This window comes from Ambystoma mexicanum, chromosome 9, assembly GCF_040938575.1.
Source record: "Ambystoma mexicanum isolate Mex_15411 chromosome 9, UKY_AmexF1_1, whole genome shotgun sequence".
Lineage (NCBI taxonomy): Eukaryota > Metazoa > Chordata > Amphibia > Caudata > Ambystomatidae > Ambystoma > Ambystoma mexicanum.
In genome coordinates, this window is record NC_090931.1 from 236462519 (window position 1) to 236477346 (window position 14828).

The 14828-nt window shown below is 44.1% G+C and overlaps 1 protein-coding gene across 1 annotated transcript in view; it reads left to right on the forward strand.

Moving 5' to 3' along the window:
* Nucleotides 1-14828, forward strand: part of REXO2 (RNA exonuclease 2) — a 466300-nt gene that overhangs the window by 175961 nt on the left and 275511 nt on the right. The gene's annotated exons all lie outside the window — the stretch shown is intronic.

A 14828-nucleotide genomic window follows, 5' to 3' on the forward strand; every position in this document is an offset into this window, starting at 1 on the left:
TGCTACCAGGGATCTGGCATTTATTAGAGCTCCTTTAAGAGTATGGCACGGTAGGTTGGCTAGTGCTGTAGTCTGTGTTATTTGTGTTTGGTTACCTTTGGTTTTACTAATATTGGTGACGGGTGAAATGCAGGATCTGTTGTTACTAGGTGCTAGTGTTCTGGCGAGAGGTTCATACAGTTTAGGCAGTCTTGCCCGGAGTTTGCTATTTCTGATAGGGGTTGAGCACGGTAGAGATAGCAGTAATTCTTGCATGGTTAGATTGGAAAGCCTTTCTGCATTGATCCCAGGTGGGTGTAATACTGTTGTAGAGGTGGGAGGGTAATAATTTACCAGTGTGCTTATTAACAGCGTAGTGGCTAGGACACGGATCGTACAGGTCAATGAACTCCTAGTAGTGTGCATTGTAAAAATGCTAGATGCAGTGGCCATGCAGAGCCCTGTGGCAATATCTAGGTTAGAGTCAGTACTTCAGGACCAAAATACAATGAGCTAGGGAGGCACTAGGCTGTACAGTGCCCTGTGGACACGCCTAGAATTCAGGTAGGTGCAACAGTATAGCTGGAGGCGTTAGGTGACTTCTAGATTTACCATCAAGCAGCAGCACAAAAATGCATTATTAACATCTAGATTTGACGTACAACAGAATGACTAAGGGCAACAGCTAGATTTGGCGTCAGTCAGAATGAATATGGTACATTAGTAACATCTAAATTTGAGATAAGACAGTTGTCTACAAAGCATTGAGTCTGAGTTCAGACTTAGTGTGTTCTGTAAAGTTGCATATTGGTTCCAGACTTAACAGATGCTGGCAAGACAACGATAGGCTAAAATCAGGAATTTGATTAAAGGCAATTCAAAGGCAGATTTAGAATGTAGCAGTTCAAATAAGGTAGTATGGCATGATAAACATAACAATGTAGAAATAATAACAATATAAGCAAACATTACTTTATGGCTGGTCGGGAAGTTGTCACCCACATGTGGCGTAGTGATGCCCAGATGGTACTGTGAGATATTAATCAAGCATAGTAAATGTCATGGCTAATGACAAGTATGTGGGGCGGGGTACAATGAACCAGCGGCTGTCTTCGTCGCGGTGTACTGTAGGTCATATGCCGGCAGGGTGGGCGGGAACGCAATGTGCACTGTAGCAGAGGGCTCACGTGCAGTTAATGGGGAAGGGATAGTTAGCTTCTCTGTTGTGGTTCCCAATAATAATAATGCTGGCACTTGGATGTGGGATGTGACAAAGTTGGAAGATGAGTTACCATAGACTTCCTTACTAGAAAAGGACAGTGTTACCTTATGCAGGAGCCAGGGGGGCTGGCAATCGGCAACCTCGGCAAAACAGGCTCAAAACAGGCACTAGCCTTGCATCCGTGGGCCTTCCAAGAAGTGGGCCGGCTCTCGCCTCCGGTAGTCGATTGGTGGCGATGTAGAGCGCTTCTCCCAATCAGGTTCGCAGATGGGACGAGGCAGTGCTCTAGGGACGTCTGTGGGTCGGATCGGCCATCTTGGAGTGGTCGGATCCTCGTGGAGCCCGATGGTGGAGAGGTGCACACGGGCCGGTTGTGAAATAAAGTGGCACGGGGAAGGAGATAAAGCCCATTGGCTTACGGTGTGCAGGAGCGTTTAGATTACCACGCGGATCGCGGCAAGAGTAATCTTCTGCTGCTGCTTCCTGCCGAAATATGGTACAGCCAACTGGCTTACCTCCATATACTAGGGGAAGGCTGCTGGCTGGAGGGCGCTGCTCCTGCAGCGAGGGAGCTCCTGCTCCTCCGATGGCCCCACGAACAAGATGCAGGCTCAAAACAGGCACTAGCCTTGCATCCGTGGGCCTTCCAAGAAGTGGGCCGGCTCTCGCCTCCGGTAGTCGATTGGTGGCGATGTAGAGCGCTTCTCCCAATCAGGGGAGATCCAAACATCCGAGATGGCCGGTGATCTATTTGTTGTGCTTTCTATAGCTGTTTTCTTATAGTGGTCATCGAAATTTGTCTGGAATGTAAAAACTTGGTTGTCTCTATGATCCCTTTAATCCCTGGAGAATTTTCTGCATTTCCTGAGTTGGACCTCATCCTGTAGGGTATTTCGTACATGGTTTTGTAGTTTTTGTCCTTGGTGTGCTAGCTGGCGTGTTACTTGCTTCGATTTCTTGCTTAAGATTGTCGATTTCCAGGAGCAGTCTCTTGTGTTCTCTTTCAGCATGTTCTATAAGGAGCTCAAGCATGATATTGCCTGTGGTGTTTGAGAGAAGGCCACGACATGGAGGCCTGCTCAGGCGATGACGGGTAAAGCCCTGAAAGAGAAGAAGGGGAAATTACAGGTGGGTTGTAAAACCAAAACCGACTGATCCTCGACCGTCGAGTCAGGAGTTAATTCTCCTCGACGCAGGAGTGAGGAAAAGAGGTTGAGATCCCGAAGTGGCTCCCGCCACTCATCATCTTCGACGAAGAGATCGAAGAAGTGACACCAGTGGTCGCCATCTTTGTCGTCATCAGACGAATCCCCCCAGGAAATGTAGTTGTCCCACCAAGCATTCTTCTTCTGAAGAGTGGGAGGCATTTCACCTAAAACTGCTTCAGGTATTTGAGAAGGCCAGGCCTCTGTCCGCGCCTTTTTCGGAAGCCAGCCGAGAGCATTCCCATTCTGACACAGCGCGCCCTTGAGCCCAGGTGATCGAAAAAAAAAACATTGTGCGCCTTCGAGGTCTCTGATTTAAAAAAGAGTCACTCGAGTCGTGACGCACGCTCGAGGTCTTCAACGCTGTCCAAGGCTACACTTACTCCGAAGGTGAAATCTTTGATGGTGGTCGTCGAGTCCTCGACCCCCATCGGCGTCATTTACATCGACTCCATCAACGCCCTTGTCAACGTCGACACTAAAACCATTGGCGCTGAAGATTTCTAAGGTTTCAGCTCAGCCCGCTGAGCATGTTGCAGCAAAATAAAAAGCTTCTAAGCCAAAGCGTTCCACAAAATCCTTTACCCAGGAAGGAGTACTTTAAATCCTTGTCTTCAATATTTGAAGGAGAGAAAGAAGAGGCTCCATTTGGTCTGGTGTTTGGTACTCCTCATGTGCCAGAGTGTCTCTGAAGAAAGTAGAATGAAAGACCTTATTGACACACTTCACAATGCCAGTGGTGTGGGTATTACGCCAGAGACTGAGTTTGGCAAACCAGAGCCAGGCAAACATGCAGACTCTTCTTATCGACACCTAATGCCAAAAGTGGTATAGTATTTAGGCTGGGCCAAACCACCAGCTCAGTGTATTCAGGATGATCTTGCAGACATTCTGGACCAAGATCCCCCTACAGACCCAGTTTTACCCTTCCATGTGGCCTTGCAAAATAGGATGGCCAAGAATTGGGAGTCCCCGGATTCTATCCCTGCTGTGGATAAATCCCTCAGTGAAAATACCGTCCTTCCAGTAGCGACCCCGGCTATCTGCCCAAACACCCCACGCCCGAGAGGCTGGTAGTCCAGGCAGCCACAGCAACATCTAGCAAAGCGGCATACCCTACCATCCCTCCGGATAGGGACGACAAGCGTGTGGATGGATGGGCATGTAAGGTATTTTCAGATGGCAGTATGGCCTTGAAGTTGGCCAACTCCACTTGTGCCTTAGCCAAAATGTTTGTACTCTCTGTGGGAGTGCACCTCGATGGCGGCAGAGCACATACCAGAAGGGGAAGAAAGGGAGGGTTTCCTAGCTATCATTAGAGATGGAAAGGAGGCCATGTGTGAATCCCTTCAATCTGGATTGGACACTGCAGACAGCGTCAGTAGGTACATGGCTACTAGCACAGATAAGCACAGATTTGCGTGGTTGTGGAAGTCGGGTTTCGCACCAGATGTGCAGTCCCGTCTTCTGAACATGCCATTTTACAGGTCTCACCTTTTTTGGCAACAAGGCTGACTAGAGCCTTGAGAGGTTGCAGACCTCAAAAGCAGCTGCCAAATCTTAAGGGGCCGCTGTTAGGCAACCTCAGCCTTTTCGTTCATAAGGACAATCTTGGAGGGGACGATCCTATCGTTACTACTGCTAATTTGGAAAGGCGAGAGAAATGGCCAGTCAAAGAGGCCAAAGGAAAATCCTTGGTGGTGGACGAGGTAATAGTGCCAAGTCTGCTCCAGCTTCTTTGCCATCAGCAGCTGCAGCAACCGCCTCAAAACCGCTTTGAGAGCTTGTCAAGAAACGCCAGTGGGGGCCAGACTATCTCAGCATCTGCAAGAATGGCGAGACATTACTTCAGATGCCTGGGTTCTGGAAACAATAGCCAAGGGTTACGGCCTTCCATTCTTAACGCAGCTTCACAACAATCCACCGGGAAAACAGTCTTTGAAGATTCCAGATCCGCTCCTACAGCAGGAGATATTAACCCTGCTAAAAAACAAAATGGCAATTAGCAAAGGACAAAGGACTGGATGGACGAATACAGCGTAACAAGGGGAACGGCTGGTCTGGTACAAGACGGATTCAGCCTACCACGGATGGAACGGACAGCTCCAGTGTGAAGGTGAAGTGGTCGTGCTTGCATGCCCTGCGGCATTAGGAGTGAGGTCTTGGTGGAATTATCACGTCGGGTTGGGGAGCCGAAACGAGAGAATGGAGCGTGCCCGGAGGATCAGAGGACACTGACGTATGTAGTGGGGTTCCCAACACTGCTGTACCTGTGCGAGACGCAGCGCTGTACGGGTTCGGGAGTCCGGACACATCACGGTGCCACCTAGACTACGACAACGTGAACATTCTGTGCAGCACATACGGCCGATAGTGCATGATCACGGGACTTGGATACTAAGTAACAGGATCGGGCAGCAGAGATTACAAGCACACAGACTTCATACCAAGGCTGCACAGGCTATGCGGAAACCCCTTGAACCGCGCCGAAACACTCTGCATGCCGTTTAATGAAACGAACTGTAGCAGAGGCGAGATAAGCGCAAGGGAGTGCCCGGTGGATGAGTAACTGATCAAAGCCCAGAGACGCGTGATTTTACATCGGCACTGGAGGCCCAAAAATTGCATGAAACAGGGAGCGCTCTGAATAAGCTGTGAATAGTGGGAAAAGGACATACACTGCCCACCAGAAAGAACCTGCCGCCGCTCGACTGGGCACACTGCAGGTACTGTGAAGCAGGGCAGGCATATGCATGGAATCGCAACTGGGGTCCAGAAACAGGGTGGTATTGTCCAATGTAAGGCTGAGCCAAATAATGACAACGGAAGTCTGGGTTCTCCAGAGCCAAGTAGAGCAACCTGGCAAAGAAGAAATCCAATAGTGGATGGATATAGCGCCGCCACCAGGGAAACCAGGCGACACACTGTATCAAGCCACAACAATGTTAAAAGCCCATAATAAGTGTGGGGTTGCCGGCAAAGAGAGGATACTATAGACCCCGACCTAGGAGGAAAACAAACTGGGCAGCTATCCTCAAACCCATTTACATGCGCAGTGCACGCAAACAGAATTACTGCTTCTGTGGACTGGAGTTCAGAAGAGGAAGAGCACCACCACGGACAACTTGACGTTCACAACCGATGCAGGCTTCCCAGAGTATGTAAACCAGGCAAGAATCCAAGAACTGATACCGTTGCCAACTGCATGGCCCCATTACCAGCGACATCAACGCTGCCATGCAAAGCCGACACAACGACGGGGGGAGTAAATAAGAAATTGAGAAAAGGTTACTCTAATGCGCCAACCCAGTTTCCAAAGGTATTCAAAGGTGAGTCAAAGAAACGTCCAATAGACATTTTTTTAATTAAAGTTGGATTCAAGATGTTGAAAAGAATCTCATTCAATATTGATGATGTTCTCAAAAAACTCTTTAATGTTATTGTTTAGTTGCAAAAACAAATCGTATTTAACATGGTGTTAACATCACACCTTGTGGTCTTCAAGTCAATTGTCACACTCGAATCCTTATTGTAAATCAGTATTAATGACCTTAACTCAACACTTGTTTCCCCATTGAATTCTGTCAATGGTTCATCAGGAGAAGGAATGATTTCCTAGTTGTGATTAAAAGAAAATAAATTGGAAAGAAAGAGAAAAATGAAAGTAAAGTTAATGAAGTTAGAAAAGAATTATCATTGGTATTGCAAAATCATGTTATTATCCAATCTGATTAAGCGCCTAAAAAATAACCATAAAGTTTGACTCACTCTAGTTGTGGTTCTTTTTTAGTAAAGTTTTAGCTTTCATCCACTAATTATTGCTTGTGGCTTATGGTGGATGCCAGATATTTATTTTGTCCATGTGGTCTTTCAATAAGGCTTAAGGATTGCCTCATATTCCTTGTGTAAGAATCCAAAAATGTTTGGGAAGAGATAAATATAGATGGCCTCTGTTTAGAAAAAATGAGTGAAAGGCTTGGAGCAGAACAAGTGATGGTGACAGACTCAACATTTAGATTTTAGATGGCTTACCTATTATATCCAAAGTTTCAATTGTTGTAAAAATATCAGTCTTTTTCATTTACAGCCATGATACGCTGTGAGGAAAAGGGCAGGAAGGATGCGCAATGCAAACATTTGCATGCGTGCTATGTATACTGTTTACGCGACGCGCGGTGACATCATCACGCCACACCGAACGCTGTCTAGCGTGACGTGATGACATCATCGCGCATAAAGTCGCGTTTGTCGGCCATTTTGCAATGAGAAAAACATTGTCTCGTATTGAAAAATAAACAGGGATTGTTTTTGGAAATATTTTAGCCTGTAATGGTTGTTGATCCTTACTAGTACATTATTTTTGTAATTTAAATTTGTAAAGTAAATAGAAGGTTTTTGGTCTGAAGTAAGGTGTTTGCCCTTTCCAATGTAACAAAACCAAGCATCAGTAATGAAATGCAAATTTGTGATTTAGATTATAAATAAGGGTTACTTGCTGAAAAATTAGATTAGGAATTTGAACAGAGAATGTTTATATGTGAAGAAAATCTAATATTTACTTACTGTTTAAAAATTCTGATATAGTGGTTGATAGATGACAGAAAAAAGAGGGAGAGAGAAAAGTAGTGAGGTTTTCAAATCATGCAAAGGTATCTCATTACATGAATCTTGATCATTCAAAAGTGGAAATGCTACAAGCAGGTTAAGTCATTACAAAATGTGTTCCTCAGAACAAATGTTTGGGTTCAAATGGTTAGTAAATCTTTTGATTACTTATGCATGCCTAAATAGAAGGAGAGAAAAGAATGAAGAAAAATTGCGAACGTATCTACAACCAATTATACATTTCTGTGTCTCAATTCCGACCTGATACGCATGTGTCCATAATACAGATCCATTTGCATTCCTGTTTGCTTAACAGTTCCTCCTTCTTTCCTTCTCTGGGGGGTAGCATTATTTTCTCCAAGCCAAAAATGTTTAGGTTTACAATTTCAAACATTGGGTGGTTCGTGATGATATGGACCAAAATGGGAGATCTGAGGTCTTTATTCTGGATTGCTCTTATATGTTCGAATATTCTCACCTTTAATTTTCTTATGGTGCTCCCGATGTATAGTCTTCCACAAGTACATTTGATTCCATATACCACATATGTTGAGTTGCAATTGATCATTTGGTTAATTGGTTTAGTTTTACCATTTGGAAGACAGATTTTCTTTTTTCCTTGGTGTAGAAATGGGCATAACTTACAATGCCCACATTTGTAAGTACCTTTAGTGGTAGTTTGGAAAAATATCTTTCTTTCACTTGTGATTGGGCTTAAGAAACTTGGACTAATCAGATTTTTAATAGTCAGTGCTCTCCGGAAACAAATACTTTGGGAGTTATCCAGATGTTTCTGTAAACTTGAATCTATGAGGAGAATATTCCAATGGTCGGATAGTATACGTTTGATTTTCTTAGCTTCCATACTATATGTAGTGATAAACTGAATTTTGGGTCTGGATGTACCAGTTTTCAGTTTGTCTATTAATAAAGATTCTCTTGAAACTTGTTCTGCTTTGTTGATGGCAGTTTTGATGTTCCTAGATCCATATCCTCTCTGTTTAAATTTCTGGTAAGTTTTCTGAAGTTTATCTTGAAAGGTGAGGGGTGTACTGCAATTCCTTTTAATTCTAAGGATCTCCCCATACGGAATATTGTTAATGGTGTGTCTGGGATGATGTGATGTAGCAAAAAGGAGACTATTGCCAGCTGGCGGTTTTGTGAACAATTAAGTTTGAATTTGTGCATTTTCCACAAATAGTTTCAGGTCCAAATATTCAATATTAGTTGCACTGACTGATTTTGTGAAAGATAAATTAGATCTGTTGCTTTTGAGATAAGTGACATAAATGTCCAGGTCTTGGTTATTGCCTTCCCAAATGATCAAGATGTCGTCTATAAAGCGACCCCAGAATTTAATATTGCTGCAAAAGAGAGGATGTTTCCAAGCATGTTGTAGTTCGAAATAACCCATGAACAGATTTGCGTATGACGGGTCACATTTTGACCCCATAGCGGTGCCTTGGAGTTGTTTGTAGAAGTTGATATCAAAAGTAAAGATCTTGTTGTGAAGGCAAAAATGAACCATCTCGATAATCAATTTGTTTTGCTATAGAAAGGAGACTAATCTAGTTTTTAGAAAAAACATCGTACTTTCCAACCCTTTGTTGTGTTGAATGCAAGTATATAACTGAACAACGTCTAGGGATACAAAGAAATAGTTATTTTCCCGCAGGATGAGGTTTATCTCTTAGATTATGTGTTTAGAATCTTTGACAAATGATGCTAAGCTTGCTGCCAAAGGTTGAAGGTGTGAGTCGATTTATTGGAATACAATTATTATCGGTCGAAGTGGTGGAAGATCCTCATAAGCTTTATGTACCTTTTGGTAAAAAGTATATTGCTGCCATGATGGAGTTTTTACATAGTAAACCTTGGTATTCCTTATCACTAAGAAGATCCTGTTCATGCCATGATTTGATTGTTTCATTCCAAACGTTTTCTAAATCCAGTAAAGGGTTATTGATAGTTTTTCATAGCATTCTGTCATGTTGAGATGTTTAAGGCCTTCCTTTATGTAATATATTCTGTTGAATAAAACTATTTTTCCTCCTTTGCCCGCTGCCTTTGTTACCACCGATTTGTCTTCTGCCAATTTCTTAATGGCTAGCTTTTCTTCCTTTGTTAGATTATTTGTTGATTTTGTATATTTGTTACTCAGATAATTCTTCCTGATGTTGTTGCTGATTACCTTGTGAAAGATATCAATGACATTTTCTGAAGAAAGGATAGGTACAAAAGCTGATTTGGGTTTGAGACTCGTTTCTTCTGATAGGTATGTTGATATACCCTGTTCATCCAGGAACCTTTCTTTAGAATGGTGTTGATCCTCTTCAATATTAAGTAGGTCCCCTGTATCTTCGACCATCTTGTCTGAAAGCTCTGATGGAAATAATGTTTGGAGATGTTGTTTTTTTAGTTGGAGTTTCTTCAAAATATTTCTTGAGTTTCAATTTCCTGCAAAATCTATAGAGATCCAATTGTGTTTGGAAATAGTCTCTTTTGTGCGTGGGGCAAAAGGAAAGTCCTTTACTAAGAGCTGATGCCAAAGCAGATGTGACTTGATCATCTGATAAATTGATTATTAGATTTATCTTCTCTTCCCTTGTCTTTGAGCTCTTGTCTCTACTCCTTGGTTTCCTTCTGCGTGTTTTGCTTCCTCCTCTCCTACCTCTAAGGCGTGTGGGTGAGAGGTATTTTGAGGTTTTTGTTGGTTTTGTGGTGCACCACGGTACGTTGAATTGTTTAAGCAAGAGTGCTTTCTGTGTCTCAGAACTGCTTCCAAAACAGGACATACTTTAGGTTTGGGAATTTGATTGGTTTCAAGTGTAGGATCATGGTTGAGACTGATATGGCTGGAATAGATTCTGTTACAGATAAATCCTTGTCACTTGAAGTTTCTATATCCGAAGAGGAAGGTGTAGAAAGATTACTTTTGTTTGTTGAAGTTTGTCTTTTTTTATTGTTGTTTGGTGTTAACATCATACTTTCTTTGAAATGTAAAGATCCTATTATTGCTATAGTCATCCTCATCTCTGATAAAGGTTCTTTGTTTTTTGATTTTAAGTTCTTTTTCATAATTCCCAAGAAAATCATCCAAAATTTGATAGTTTTTAAAGGTAATCTCTGGGCATTGTAGATCCTTAATTGCCTCTTTGGTATCTTCTATATCTTTCATTATTTTTTCGTGTGTCAAACCTGCTTGATTTATGAGTCGTATCATCATTTCTTTGGATGTATTATTTAATAGGTCTACCCATTCATTTAGTGCTGTTGTGTCATCCTCGTCGAAGGATGGGAAAATACAAATTCGGAGGCCTCTTGGGATCCGATGGACCTCCAAATACATTTTGAGGGTTTTAATCTCCCACCATTTGTTTAGTTATTGTTTACTGAGGTTTTCTAGTCGTTCAAATAGATGTCTTAAGAAGTAGTTGTTCTTTTGCGTTGAGGTAGAAGGGCCAGTTTGGCGATGTCTAAAAAAAAAGTGCCTTAGCTTGTGCTTCTCTAAGATTGAAAGCTTCTTCCGTTTTTTAAATTTTTTAATTAGATGTTTAGTTTAGCATCAGCCTGGGGGTTTATAAGATAAATACTGAAAACTAGATGGATGTAGCCAAAAAAGCTCTCCCTTGGCGCCAGCTCTTGTTAAATTTGCAAAAATCTAAGGTTGAAAAAATGCACAGGGTTGTCAGCATGGGTAATTCCCAAGGACTGTGTGGCTGCTACACAGATACAAAGTAAACAACGACGGGGGGGGCTTTAGGAGCTGATGGATGCGAAGGCCAGACAACAAAAGTTGTATAAACACTAGAATTAACACGGCCAGAAACTTCGTGTGTCCAACCGAAGGACAGAAGGTGCAGACTTCGCTCCAGTTGAGAAACAAGGAGCAGCACGGCGGTTGCACCTACGCAGGGAACTATTGCGAGAGCAATTAGGCAGGTGCATCAATATCTGAGATACGTCATTCGCCGGTTAGACAACGGAGGAATAAACGGGAGACCCAGACGAAAGTTGAAGATCCGGCGAGAACACTATGGCATCTAAGGTGCGCAAAACTAAGGCGAAACAGCCAACTATGGATGATTTCCCCAAGGCTTCCCCAAGCGCGGAGGTTGTAAGGCCCAAGAAGCAAGACATACAAAGTGGGTCAACCCCTGCACGAGATGACCAAGAGATATTGGAAGCTATTGCAGATCTGAAGACTTCATGGGGCTGCAAGATGGACTCGGCTATTGCAGAACTGAGGATTTCGCTGGAACATAAGATTGACGCAGTCAGTGTAGACGTCAATCTACTACGACAAGATGTCAGAAAACTGGCAGAGCGCACAAGCGTGTTGGAAAAGGACGTGGAAGCTAACACAAGCACCTGCACTGCGAACGCCAAAGAAGTCTCCGGGCTACAAAAACAAGTGCGCAACCTGGAAAATAAGGTGGAAGAGGCCGAAGGATGGGCACAGAGAAACAATATACGCCTCGTAGGGCTTCTGGAAGGGGCAGAAGGAACAGACCCGATGAACTATGTTGAGAATATGCTGCTGCAGGAAATAACTGGAGATGCACTCACTCAAGGATTTGCGGTGGAAAGTGCGCATAGGGCCCTGACCAGAAGGCTGCAGCCGGGCGCACCTCCCAGGTCACTTATTGCCAAAATTCTGAACTACAAAGACCGGGAGAAGATACTGGAGCATTGGAGGGACCATCAGCAGAGGATCCGCAACCATCACGGCGTACCCGGCCTATACCTCATGGTGCAAACACAACGGCTGAACTATGTATCTGTCAAAAGGAGGCTACGCGGGATTCAAATATATGTTACTATACCCGGAAAAACTGAAAGCAGTGCACAACAACAGGATGCATTTTTTTTCGAGACCCCTGAGGACGCAACGTCATGGTTTGACACGCAGAATTGCCCAGCAGAGACCGTTAACCAGATGGAGAGCAGACTAGATAAGTGATGATGTGGGGGGGTTTTGGGCCACAGAAGCACTGGTGATTGAGCAGGGAGGGTTGCTGGTTATGGCTAAGACATTGACATGGATCCGCAGCATAATCCTCTTATATTGGTAGAGTGAATGTAGATGCAGTATGCTATGTATATATGTGCATATGACCACTAAGCTGGAATATACAAACGAGATATGTAAATTTGGCATAGTATAGCTTTCGCTTATCATATGGAGGCAGTTATGTGGGAGTCACGGAGGGATGCGCTCTTACCCCCAATAGTTAGTTTAGTTGGGATACCAGTTGAAGGGTCCCCTCTCTGCAATGTTCCAAGTACCGGGTGACTGGGCTAGGACTAGATGCCGGGTACCCTGAGATCCAGGGATGGAGCTGGTCAGAAGTTGGGGAGGGTGGTGGGAGGGGGGAGGTGAGGAGTTTTCAACAGTTTGGGATGGGGGAGTGGGGGGGAAGTTGGGGAGTTTCAGGGGGGGAAGGGAGGGGAGTTGGGTAAGTTCAAGGGATGCAAGCCTACAATCACATGCCGCTGAGGAAGAGCGCTACTACACATGGGGCGGAAGACAAGGTAGGACAGAGGTGGGACTGAGTATGGATGAGAGATGGGAGACCTTAAGATAGCAACCTGGAATGTCAGGGGGCTCAATAGTTACTTGAAGAGGAATAAGATCGTGATATACCTAAGGAGGCCGAGGATAGATAATGTCCTGCTACAGGAAACTCACCTCACAAAAGAAAAACAGGATGTGATGAGGAACAAGTGGAAGGGGACCACAATAGGAGCAACATATTCTGCATACGCCCGAGGGGTGACTAGTTGGATAGCATCACATGTCCCCTTTCAGTTATTACAGTCCACAGTGGATTCATAGGTGAGGATGGTGGCGATACGGGGGATTGATAGAAAATAGAGAGTTGTGTGTCATTAATACATATGCCCCGAACCAAGATACTGTGGCCTATTTCAAGACCCTATATAGAAAAGTTAGCCCCTACGTTGGGGGTGCAGCGATATGGGGAGGAGACTTTAATTGCACGTTGGACCCCAGGGTGGATAGATCAGACAGGAATTTAGACAAGCCTACCACTGCAGCCAAATTCTTGAGGACCCTGTTGGGAGACTTTCATCTGGAAGATATATGGAGGCTACACCACCCACATGAAAGACAGTATTCTCATTTCTCGGCACCCAAAAAACTTGTACACACGGCTAGATTATATGTTTGCTACTCCGGAGCTGACAGGGGAACTATTGCGGTCGGAATACAAAGCGATGGTCCTCTCAGACCACTCGCCACCGATATTAACATGGCGGTAATACTTTCCTCCTAGAGCTAGGATACCAACATGGCGGCTTAGAGCCGAAGCATTGAAAGACAGTATTCAGGGAGGACCTGAGAAAGGAAATCGTAGAGTATTTCGAAAAGAACACGAAGCGTAGAATTGGTTGGCACTCTATGGGAGGCATTCAAGGTGGTGGTGAGGGGAGCAGCTATATCCAAATCCAAAGGGTTGCAAGGAGGCATAACGCAGGAGTTGCAAAAGGCAGAGGCGAAATTAGAGGCAATTATGCGGAGAGGAGATAACTCCCCTGAGGATGAGGAAACCATAGGCCAAATGCAGCAAGAGTGTGGAGGGCACTGGGAGAGATTATGCAACTTAAATTACAAGAAATACATAGAGAGGCAGCACCAGGAGGGGACAAGCCGGGGAGGTTGCTAGCATGGTTATATAAAAATGAGACACCCAGACCAACGATCAGAGCAATAATGGGGGAGAATGGACAAATACTTGATACCGAAGAGGGCGTGAACAGGGGGTTCCTTGAGTTCTATCAACAACTATATGGAGACGTTGAAGGGGCTGAATGGAGCGGGATGATAGAAACATTAGAGGATATTGGTTTACCTAAACTGGGTATTGAAGAGAGAGACAACCTAGAGGCCCCAATCACATTGGAAGAACTAGAAGCAGTAATTAATTTCAGAGAGGTGGCAACTCAGTAGGGGCACCAGACAGGGCTGCCCTTGGTCCCCGATGCTGTTTATCCTCTCACTAGAACCCATAGCGATATATCTGAGACAACAATACAAGGAGGTGGGAATCTACACGAAAGGTGGGCCACATTTACTATCAATGTATGCCAACGATATGCTGTTATACTTGAGGTATCCGGAGGAAAACCTGCAATATATCTTCGAAGTGATGGAGCGATTTGCGTTGCTCTCTGGCATCACAGTTAACCCTAAGAAGTTGTGTAAATTCCCTGTGGGGCGATATAAAGGGATTCTGCGAGAAAATCTACCAGTATTACAAATACCTTGAGAGACTAGAACCTTTAGATACCTGGGGATTGACATCTATCACACGGTGGAGGCTGAATATAAACATAACACAGAGAAGGCAGTGGCAAACATTGAGAATAGCATGAGATTCTGGGTTAAGATCCCTTTAGCCATGGTAGGGAGGGTGGCACTGTTGAAGATGGTAGTATTGCTGAGATTGTTACATTTTTTTGTGAATATACCATACATGATACCCAAGCGATTCTTTGTCAAACTTCAGAGCATATGTAGAGAGTTCATATGGCACAATACCAGGAATAGAATAGTCCTGTGGAAACTACAGAACATATATGATAAAGGGGGCATAAAATTGCCCAACTTTGAGGTCTATTATCTAGCCAGCCAATTACAAAATGTGGCTAAGTGGCTAACAGAAGACTCAACATCGGAATCCAGATTGTTGAGGTCTGAATGTGTTCCGTTCTTTTTGAAAGAATGGATATGGCTGCCAAAACCAGCGATAAAAGGATGTCCGAGGATGTTAGAACTGGGATGGAAGATGTGG